Genomic DNA, 11,665 nt, shown 5'->3' with positions numbered 1-11,665 from the left:
GCAATTGAAATAAGCTGTTTATGTGTAAATGATTGTTGCTTTCAATGAGCTTTTGTCTTCTCAAAAATGACAGACTCTACCAATTACTTTTACTGTTAAAGAGTTGTCATTGTTTTAAAATTTTGAAACAACACTTAATTGTGCTCAGTGTTTATCAGGATGCACTCACACAATTTGAGGGTTGAAATGACCTGTTGGTTTAGCTAAAGTTATTGAATAAATTTACTATGATTTTATCATAGAACTTAAAGGCTTGCTTTTATTGGGCAGGTGTAAAACAAATTCCATGGTTTGACTTGAAGAATCATGATTGTTCCTTTTTAAAAAATTGTTTTTATTTCTATTTAGGTATAGATTTTTAACAATCAATAATATGTTATCTGTACTTGATTATGCCAAAAAAGACCGATGAAAGTGTTAACTTGTAATTGTACCTATGAAGACTATTGATTCAGGGCTACGGTTGCTATTAATATTTTAAGGATCTATTCCAACTGGGTACTTGCTTGTTTATCCAATGCCTTGTTGATAGAACTGTTCAACAAGAGCTGAATTCTATTGATTTTTGTGTGGTAGTTTTGTCTGCCTCCTGAGGATGTTTTCAGGAACCTCTCAGTACTTATGTCTTCCATGTTGAAGTTTTGATTTAGTATGTTCTTACCAGTGTGCCCTATTCTTTCTGCCTTACTCTTTAACATTGTTATCAGATAAGAGCCACTTAAATATTTTTTGTTACCTGTATGTCTGATATGTTGTAACAGCTGGGCAGAACTATTTCTTTCATTCTAGTAAAGTAGCTTGATTGCATAATATTGTTACAGTTTTTAAAAATGTATAAGTTATCAACAACTCTAAAAAAGGAAAATGTGATAAAAACATGAATTTTTCAAGTAATATTCCTAGCACATAACATTTAAAAACAGTATATAATGATATATAAAACAAAATACAATTTGACTTATGTTATCATGTCTCCCTCCTTCTAAATTATGACAGACACTAGTTTACTAAGCAAACTGTTACTGTCAGTTGGGTAGGTTGTTATTTAAGTAGTATAAACTCCAAGGGTGGATTTCATTTGTGGTCATATATAATCAGAAATCTGAAGATATTTTATTTACTTAGAAATCTAAAATGCCACTCAGTAGCTGAGCAAGTGATCACTCATCCAGTGAAAAAGTTTTCTAAAAATTTAAGAGTAAAAAGAAAGCAGTTGACAACTCTCATCTATTTTGTGTTGGAAAACACCTTCCTTCATTGAAAATAGTAAACAGAAAATAGAAAATAGAAAGTCATGCAGGATGTGATTGAGATAAGATGGAAAGCAAGCTCTGAGAGACTATTTACAGTTACTTTTTAAAAAACAGTGGTATTGTTGTAGATGAAATACTAAATTTGGGTGTCAAATAACGTGGTTTATTACTGGCTTTTCCATTCATGCTTGCATTTATGTAGAATTATTCACCCAGAAGTCTTATAAATTATTAACCTGGAATCCTCTTCATTATGTCCACCTGAGATAGATGGGATTTATTATTCTCTGCATTGTATAGGTGGGGAAAGTTGAAGCAGGGAAGGAGGGTTACTTTTCATAGTCACACAACAATAATACAGCCAAGAAGAGTTCACTAAGTCTCCTGATTCAAATACTGAACATGAACCAATTCAGACTTAATGTTAAAGCAATATTTAATAGATAGGTAGAAATCAATCAGTGAATAGTCCCAGTAAGTACAGTAGAACAATCCATGTGCTTACTATTCTTACTTCTCTACTTTTGGTTGCTAAATAAAGTCCTTAAAGCATATCTTTTGTAGTTTACTGAATGATTCCAGGAAGGAGACAATTAGAGATGGTCCAGAGTCTCCAGTTCAAGTCATGCTTGTATACATCTTCTTGGGGTCTTTCTGTGCCCTCCTCTTTCTTATTATCCACCATTAGGTTTTATTTTTATCTTATTTTATTATTTTTTTTAATTTTTAACTTTTGTGGTTGCATAGCAGGTGTATATATTTATGGGGTACATGAGATATTTTAATGTAGGCAGGCAATGGGTCATAGTCACATCAGGGTTAATGGGGTATCCATCATCTCAAGGCTTTATCCTTTCTTTGTATTACAAACAATCCAGTTCTACTCTTTTAATTATTTTTAAATGCACAGTTATTTTTGGCTATAGTCACCATGTTGTGCTAAATACTAGCTCTTAGTTAATTTTTTAAAGTACATTTTGTATACATTAACCATTTTCACTTCTCTCCCACTGTTACCTCCCCCAACAACTATCCTTGCCAACCTCTGGTCACTATCACTCTAGCCTCTGTCTCCATGAGTTTTAATTTTTAGCATGCACAAATAAATGAGAACGTGCAAAGTTTGTCTTTCTGTGCCTGGCTTATTTCAGTTAACAGAATGACAACCAGTTCCATCCATGTTGCAAATGACAAGATATCATTAAAAATCTCATTATTTTTTATGGCTGAATAGTATACTCCATTGTGTATATGTACCACATTTTCTTTATCCATCACATTCTGTTGATGGACACTTACATTGTTTCCAAATCTCAGCTTTGTGAATAGTTCTGTAATACACATGGGGGTACAGATGTCTCTTCCATGTGCTGATTTTCTTTCTTTTGGTGTGGGATTGCTGGATCATATGACACATCTATTTTTAGTTTTTTGAGGAACCTTCAAACTGTTTTCCACAGTGGTTGTGCTGATTTACATTCCCACTAACAGTGGATTCCCTTTCCTCCACATCCTCTCCAGCATTTGTTATTGTCTGTCTTTTGGATAACAGCCAGTGAGATGATATCTCACTGTAGTTTTGATTGGCATTGCTCTGTTGATCAATGATTTGAGTACCTTTTCATATACCTGTTTGCCATTTGTGGGTTTTCTTTTCAGGAATGTCTATTCAGATCTTTTGGCCATTTTAAAGTCAGATTATTAGATTTTTTCCTGTAGAGTTAATTGTCTGAGTTCCTTATATATTCTGGTTATTAATACCTTGTCAGATGGATAGTTTATAAATATTTTATCCCATTCTTTGGGTTGTCTTTTCACTTTGTTGACTGTTTCCTTTTTTGTGCAGGTTTTTAAGTTGATGTGATCCCATGTGTCCAGTTTTGCTTTGGTCACCTGTGCTTGTGGGATATAACTCAAGAAATCCTTGCCCACCCCAATTTCTTGGAGAGTTTCCCAAAATGCTTTTTGTAGTAGTTTTGTAGTTTGAGGTCTTAGACTTAAATCTTTAAGTCATTTTGATTTGATTTTTGTATATGGCAAAAGACAGTGCTCTAGTTTCATTCTTCTGCATATGGATATTCAGTTTTCCCAACATCATATTGAACAGACTGTCATGGCGTTTTATTTCCTAGCACTTCTGGGATTAAGAAGGCATAGGGAAGCATCACTTCCTCTTTGCCTAATTATCGTTCTTTCGTGGTCAACAATAAGATTTTTCAGTGGTTTTATCTTTTTTTTGGTTACTCAGATTCCCAGTAAAGTAAAACATTCCCAGGTGCAATGCTCTTATGCTGCTGCCAATAGCTAATGGGAGCCAGGAGGTGATTTCATCCTCAGGCACTCAGTGGAATACATACCTTGTAGTTGGCCGATACCGATCAATGAAGCTTTGGTTTCAATGTGACACAGTTGTTTCAGAATTCACCTTGGGTTTAATGTTCCTGGAGCTTTATCCAAGTATCTGCAATTTTATCTAGGTGTTTATATAGGTAGGCATATTTAAAAAAAGAGGTTGGCAACTAGACTTTTTTAGACAACTAAATGGGAAAAATGCCTAGTTCTATGTATTTGCTTCATTTGGTTGCCTTGTTTTAAGAGAGAAACATATTTTTGAATTAAAAAAAGGGCAAAATGAACCCAGAGTATTTAATCAACTATAGTAACCTTACTGTAGGTGCAGTGTGTCTGGTCAGGATAACTCCAGCTGATATAGATGTTGTACTTTGGATCTTTGAATGGGTCATTGTGAGTAAGCAAGGTGAAGAAGTACATAATAGAAAATTAAAATCTTGATTTGCAGTACTTTCCAGTAGTGACTGAAAATTTCTTGGTCTGCAATGTTTAAAAGAATTAAGATTTATTTAAATAATTGTATGAAGAATTTACATTCACTGTGATAAACTACCTCAAGTTATTATTTGTAATTTTCATATATTTTGGTATAGACTTCTACTCTTAGTGAGGAAGGACACATTAAATGGGTTTCTTAAAGTTTGTGTCTTGATTCCTAAACTCTTATGTTGGTGGTTATGTGACTCAATAGCCCATAGATCAGACTTTCAACATCTGAATTATTTACTTGAAATGACTGGCTAGACTTGCTCAAGGATTTTTCTTTCATTGGCTTCCAGTTCTAGTGTCCTTGAAGAGAATAATGATAATAATAATAATGAAAGAACATAAAATGGAGGACACCTTTTTTGAAATGGCCTTTTGGCTTTCTGTCACAGACTTTTCCTTAGCTTAGTTTCTACAGGTGGATTGATTAGCAATAGAAGAATATTAGTCATGTATGTATTTATGATGTAAAATTTCTAAGTGGAGTGTCCTAGCTGTGCTTTGGGAAGGATAAGACCTGAGAGTGAATTCCAATACCACAACTTTCTTCTGAAGCATGTTTAATGACTCATTTATAAAGCTTTGGGAATGGGCAAGGGGGCTGAGTAGTGACTGACTTCTTGTCTGTTGCCATGTCATGGTGGCCAGAGTGGCAGAAATGCATGCTGTAGAGCCACAATGCAGAGGGCTGCTAGATTCTTTCTTAAAAAGGGTGTATTTTAATCTATGTGGCTCAGAAGTAATTTCGAAAGGACCAACGAATACAAATCTATGTTTTTTTTTTTGAAAAGGAAAACAAAGAAAAAGAACAAGAACAAAGTAAATCTCAGTGGCATGTCATCTGGTACAATGAGTAACTAAGGAAGGCTCTCATTCTCTTTCTTTTATACCTATCAAAAGGACTCTTCAGTGCTTGTTGAATAAAATTCTGTAATGTGGCATTGATACAATGTGGTATAGTCAAATGAGAGTTTATCACTTTGAAGTCCTCTTTGTGGTCAGATAATGGTTTGATCACTTATAGCTGAATGATCTAAGATAATTACTTACCCCTCTGCATCTCATTTTGCTCACTGTTAAAGTGGAAACTATACTACTAGGTAGGATTGTCATGAAAATTAGATAATATGTGCCATGTACATAGCACAGTGCCTGACATATAATAGGTCTTTCATAAATGGTAGCTACTTTGGAACATTATTATTGCTATTACTATTAGTACTGTTAGTAATAATAAAGTGTAATTGCATTGTGTTATGTGACTGTTTTCCCTGCACACGGCTACATCCTCTTTGTGGCTGAGGGATCTTCAGAACCACCAAACAAGTATTTTGGTCATTTCTTTGAAAAATTGCATTTTTATGAGATATCTTGTCTTTTGTATTGTATTTTGCTACCCAGTGAAAACATTCAATATTATGTCATCTGTGAGATCCATATTTTAGAACTCTTTTAAAGTCTGCTGTGGTCAGTTCACGGTCTTTCTCTTAGTTCTACATTGAGGTTTTCTCCTCCATGTCTTGGCTTTGGCTGATCCCTCTCTCCCGACTTTCTAAACACTTTCTCTCTCTCTCTCTATTCCTTGCCCCCAAATTATCTTTCTCTGTCCAATTCATAAGTTCTTGAGTAACTTAGTTTAGAAAACGAGTTCACATGAGAGTATTATAGTTCCTGGATAACATTTACTTTAACTCAAAAAGTAAGCAGTGTGGGAATTAGAGGTGTCTTGGAAGAAACAGTGGAAAACACTTCAAACTCTTCAGACCACACAAGTTAGCTGCCTCTTTAGCTTGTGCCAAAGGCTGGCTTTGCCAATACCCTGCCTACATGAGGCTGCATCAAGAATAACTATTCTTTCCCTGTAGGCCTAGTTCTAATACTCTAAGGGAAACCACAATTAGGAGAAATGCTGCTGGCCTTCTATCAATCATTGTTACATTTGTGAAATAATCCCAATCTAACTGGATGTCAAGATCCTACAGTGTTAAGAGTTGGGATCAAGGTTGACTAACATGTGATCTTATTATTTTTGCTTGCAGAATGAGAAAAGAGGCTTCAATTGGTTGAATCAGTAGCAGAAATGGAAATCTTCTTCTTTTACTCATGAATGGAAGAGGGAGACAGAGTGAGCGTTTTGTACCTTTTAACAAGAAAGTAAGTGAAAGGAAACTACCTGTGTGCTGTAATGAGAAATGAGGGCTGCAAGAAACTTGAAGTCAAATATATTTCTTTTTTTTTTTTTTTTTTTTTTATATTATATTTCTTCTATTTTTTTTTGATGACATGTTGTAAACAAAGGAAATCAAAGTACAGAACTGAGGCATAGTAATTTTTAGTACTTATTTTGACAAACTACATTTAGGCTTTTGAATATAATTGTTTTATAAGTCCATAGCTTGCATATACGGCTTAGTATATAAAAACAAAATCACTGAGAAGTTAAAGTTTACAGTTTATAATCAAATAATAAAGTTTTAATACACTGAATTTCAGCAAGTTTGAATCATGAAATGCTATCACGTGAATTTAGGACCATTCAAAATTTATCTACTCAATAACAATTGTTCTTGAAAGGTCATTAGTGTTGCTTTGGACACAAAAGGAAAAAATTATATTAAATGCCTAGCGGCAGATACTTTCTAATTATCTTATTTTCCTTTCATTTCAAACATTTTTTTCCCCTATGACCATCAAGTCTTCTTGATAGGATCCTACTAGGTCAGGTTAATCTGTTTCATAATTAATAATTTCTGTCATTCCAACATGTGATACTATAAGCAATAGCTATTGTCTGGAGCAGGGAAAAAATGAGGTATAAAATAAACAAATTCCTATTAGCAAATGAGAGCTACAGGAAACTTGAAGCCCTCACTTTGTATCTGGAAATGGATCTGGGTCACTGACGTAAAATTCAGAACTCTGAATTTCAAACATAGGTTGTGAAATTAAAAAGGATGTATTTTAATCTATGTGGCTCAGAAGTAATTTGTAAAGGACCAACAAATACAAATCTATGTGTGTGTCTGTGTGTGTGTGTGTGTTTATGAAAAGGAAAATAAAGGAAAAGAACAAGAGCAAAGCAAATCTCAGTGGCATATCAACTGGTACAATGAGTAACTAAGGAAGGCTGTAAAAGTTACTAGCAAGTCATTCAATCATAGACTCTGGTAGAGAGAAGGGCTCTCAAGTGGTCATGTAATCTAGTTCTTTGCTCTGGAGAAATAGGATATTTCAGCCTCTTTCAATACTAGCCCTCAGGCTACTCTTAAAGATTTCATAACGGATTATACAGTTATTTAGGTCAATTCATTGAGTTCCTACTATGTGGCAAAGACAAGGATAGGAGTAGGATCACAAGGATTAATTATGTATGCCCTCTTATCTGAAGAAGTTTAGAACCAAATAAGAAGCTAAACACACAGGCAAATAATTATGGCCACATATTATGAGTAGCTTGATCAAGTATGTAGTAAGTTCTGGGAGAAAAAAATATTTCAGTGTCATGTAAGCTTATGACTTCTTCTTTTTTTTCCTGAGACCGAGTTTCACTCTTGTTGCCCAAGCTGGAGTGCAATGGTGAGATATTGGCTCATGGCAACCTTTGCCTCCTGGGTTCAAGCAATTCTCCTGCCTCAGCCTCCCGAGTAGCTGGGATTACAGGCACCTGCCACCACGCCCAGCTGATGTTTTGTATTTTTAGTAGAGATGGGATTTCTCCATGTTGGTCAGACTGATCTCGAACTTGCGACCTCAGGTGATCTGCCTGCCTCTGCCTCCCAAAGTGTTGGGCTTACAGGCGTGAGTCACCGCACCTGGCATGACTTCTTATTCTGTGATCTAGTTTTAAAAAAAAAATCAGGAAATAGTTCTATCAAATGGCAAGAAGGCAGAGAATGTAGTAGCTGTGTCTGGTATGTCTACAAAATGTCTATTTGGATATTTAAAGGACTAAAAAAAAATTGACCTAAAGGAAAAGAGAAGAAACAAAGGTAAGTAGGTGAGAAAGAAAATAGTTGGGCAGTAAAGAATAAAGCTCTTCTCTTTTTTTTTGTATTTCTTAATTCAAGCTTAGCATAAATATAGAAAAGTGCCCCAATATCTATAAACTTTAACAAAGTAAAACACTCTGCTAACCACCACCTGAAATAAGAAATAGAACATCCCCAACACTCTCACAGCTTTCTTTGTTCTTCTTCCTAGTTATCACACACCTCAAATGTAACTGGTATTTGACTTCTAGCTCCAAAGATTAGTTTTGCTTGTTTTTGGACTTTATGTAAGTTGAATCATATATTCTTTTACATCTAGTCTCTTTCATTTCACATTATGTCTATGATTCATCTGTATCATTTTGGATAACAGTAGTCTGAATATTATATTAATATATCACGAATTATTTTTTCATGCTAAATAAATTTGGGTTGTTTCTATCTCTAGGCTATTACACATAATATTTTATAAATATAGTATGTTGTTTGGTATATATATATATATATATATATATATGCACTTATTTTGACTTTAGTCTGAATAGAGCAATGGGTCATAAGCAAGGCTTTAATGAGAACTCTCAGTAACTTTTCTAAAGTGTTTCTACCAGTTTACATTCTACCAGCATTGCATGAGAACTCCAGTTGCTCCACATTCTTGGTAACAGTGTTGTCAATCCTTTTTATTTTAGCCATTCTTGTGGGTGCGTAGTGGTAGCTCACTGGTATTAATTTGCACTTTTCTGAAAATTACGAGTTGATTATCTTTTCATATGCATACTGGCAATTTACATATCCTCTTTTGTGAAGTGTTTTTTCAGGTCTTCTGTCTCTTTTTAAAAAATTTATCTGTCTTTTCTTATTGTAAGAGTTATGTATTGAATCCAAGTCCTATCTCATATATATGTGTTGTAAATATCTTCTCCTATTCTATATGTTGCATTTTCACCTTTTAATTTTTTAAATAAAAATAGGATTTTAATTTGAAAGCAGCTCAAATTATTAAGCTCTTCTTAAGATTACTAGTTTTCATGGGTAGTGCCACATTTCAGAAACCTTTGCCTACTCCAACGTCATGAAGGTTTTTTTGTATGTTTTTCTCTAAAAAACTTTACTATTTGACCTTTCACATTTAGGTCTGTGGTTCACTGCATCTAATTTCTTTTTCTTTTCTTTTCTTTCTTTCTTTTCTTTTTTTTTTTTTTTAGAGATAAGGTCTCACTCTGATTCCTAGTCTATAGCGTAGTAGCCTGACTATAGCTCAGGAACTTTTGGGCAGCTTTGAACTTTTGGGCTCAAGAGATCCTCTTGCCTTGGCCTCCAGAGTAGCTGGGATTACAAGTGACTGCTACCAGGCCCAGCTAATTAAAAACAAATGTTAGAGATGAGGGTCTTTCTATGTTGTCCAGCCTGGTCTTGAACTCCTGGCTCCAAGAGATCCTCTTGCCTCTGCCTCCTGAGTAGCTGGGATTATAGGCACAAGCTACTGCACTCAGTTGATTTGATTTTTATGTGTTGTCTGTGATAGGTTTAACATTTGTTATTTTTTGAAATGGATAGGTACTTAAGCATCATTTATTTTAAAGACCCTCTTTCATTGCAGTGGTAATTTTGCCTTAAATTAGGTGATTATGTATGTGTAAATAAAAATATAGACATCTTTTGTTCCATTGGTATTTTTGCCTGTCCTGTCTCATTGCTTTAATTACTAGAGGCCCATTCTTAGTCTTTACATCTAGTAGTATATATCTTTTAATTTAGTTCTTAATTTCCTTGGCTATTCTTGGTTCTTTGAAATTCCACACCTTTCAGTATTAGCTTTCCAATTTTTATAAAAAGCCTATTAAGCTTTTGATTGAAATTGTATAAAATCTGGAGATCAATCTGGGGAGAACTGACATCTTTATAATACTGAGTGTTCCAGCCTATGAATATGGTACATGTTTTTATTTTATTGATATTGTTATACATTGAATGTAAACATTATTTTTAAGGCTTATTGCTGGAATATAGAAATATAATTTATTTTTATGTGTTGATCTTGTACCCTGGGACCATGATAAATTCACTTAGTTCTAATAGCTTATCAGTTGATTTTATTGTATCTTTTAGGTACATAACTGCATCATTCACAAATAATGAAGGTTTTTTAAATTTTTTTTCAATCTTTATACCTTTTATTACCCTTTCTTCATTTATTGCTCTGGCTAGATCCTGTAGTACAATGTTGAAGAGCAGTAGTGACAGCAGCCATTGTTTCCTTGGTCTAATCTCAGGGGAAAAATCTTTCACTGTTTTACAGTTAAGTGTGGTATTTGCTGTGGCTTTTTTATTGTATTGGAGATAGTTCTTTTCTGTTTCTACCTTGCTTAAACATTTTAATCATGAATGGATATTAAGTTTTATTAAATTTTATCTGCATCTAAGTGGATCATGAAATTTTTCCCTTTATTTTGCCTTTGGAATTTGAATATTAAACCCACTCTGCATTCTTGGAATAAATTCAACTTAGTTGTGATATGTTCTTCCTTTAAATATTTTATTATATTCAATTCCCTGATATTTTAATTTTTAAAATTTATGTTAATGAGTGCCATTTGTAAGATTTTTATATTATAATATTTATCATGTCATGCTATCGAATATATGTTAGGCTTTTAAAACAAGAAGTCTTAGGTCGGGCCTGGTGGCTCCTGCCTGTAATACCAGCACTTTGAGAGGCCAAGGCAGGTGGATCACTTGAGGTCTGGAGTTTGAGACCAGCCTGGCCAACATGGGGAAACCCTATCTGTACTAAAAAAACAAAAAAAAACCCAAAAGAGCCAGGTGTGATGTCACATGCCTGTAATGCCAGCTACTTGAAAGGCTGAGGCATGAGAATTGCCTGAACCTGGGAGGCAGAGGTTGTAGTGAGCCGAGATTGTGCCACTGCACTCCAGCCTGGATGACATGAGACCCTGTCTCAAAAACAGAAAATGAAAAACCAAAAAACACATCTTTCCCTTTTTTCCTATGCTCTGGAATCAGTTTCTGTAACATGGCTATCCTTTCCTTCTTAGATATGTAAAATATTCGTTAGTGAAGAAGCTACCTGGGCCTAAAATTTTTTTGGAGGGGGGAAGATTTTTAAATTATCAGTATAATTTGTTTAACTGATACAGTATTTTGTGTTTTCCATGTCTTATGAGTCAGTTGTATTTTTCAAGAATTTGCCCTTTCACCTAAATTTAAATAAGAAACAAATTAGCATAGCATTGTTCAATTCAAGGAAGAATTTTTTTTTTAAAGATGTGCTCATGAGTCTTGGTCAGGAGTAAATGGACCTAAACTGTTCAAAGAATTTTATGGTGATTTCACAGATTATGCCAAAGACAGACTTTTTTTCTTCTTTGAAATAAAGCAATATCAATAAAAATAGTGTCGGTTAAAATTGTGCTTACTAGCTTTTTCTTCTTCTTTTAAAAAAACGACAAACAACTAAGGAACTACTCCAAAATTTAATGGCTCACAACAGCAATCATTTATTTGGTTCTCCATTCTGAGGGTGCAAAGCTTGTTCTGGGCTGGCTTTGGCTCACTGTGGTT

General features: G+C 34.2%; 1 long non-coding RNA gene across 1 annotated transcript in view; it reads left to right on the top strand.

The window, feature by feature from the left end:
• Positions 1 to 3,032: 3,032 nt before the first annotated feature.
• The window catches only part of LOC116531035, a 53,820-nt gene continuing 45,187 nt past the window's right edge, over positions 3,033 to 11,665 (top strand). Inside the window, exon 1 of the long non-coding RNA XR_004260231.1 lies at positions 3,033 to 6,245. This is a non-coding gene — a long non-coding RNA (uncharacterized LOC116531035). The remainder of the gene's footprint in view (positions 6,246 to 11,665) is intronic.

This window comes from Sapajus apella, unplaced genomic scaffold, assembly GCF_009761245.1.
Source record: "Sapajus apella isolate SASKATOON/1434 unplaced genomic scaffold, GSC_monkey_1.0 scaffold3, whole genome shotgun sequence".
Lineage (NCBI taxonomy): Eukaryota > Metazoa > Chordata > Mammalia > Primates > Cebidae > Sapajus > Sapajus apella.
Note: the sequence above shows the minus strand (reverse complement) of the source record. Positions and strands in the feature narration are given on the sequence as shown.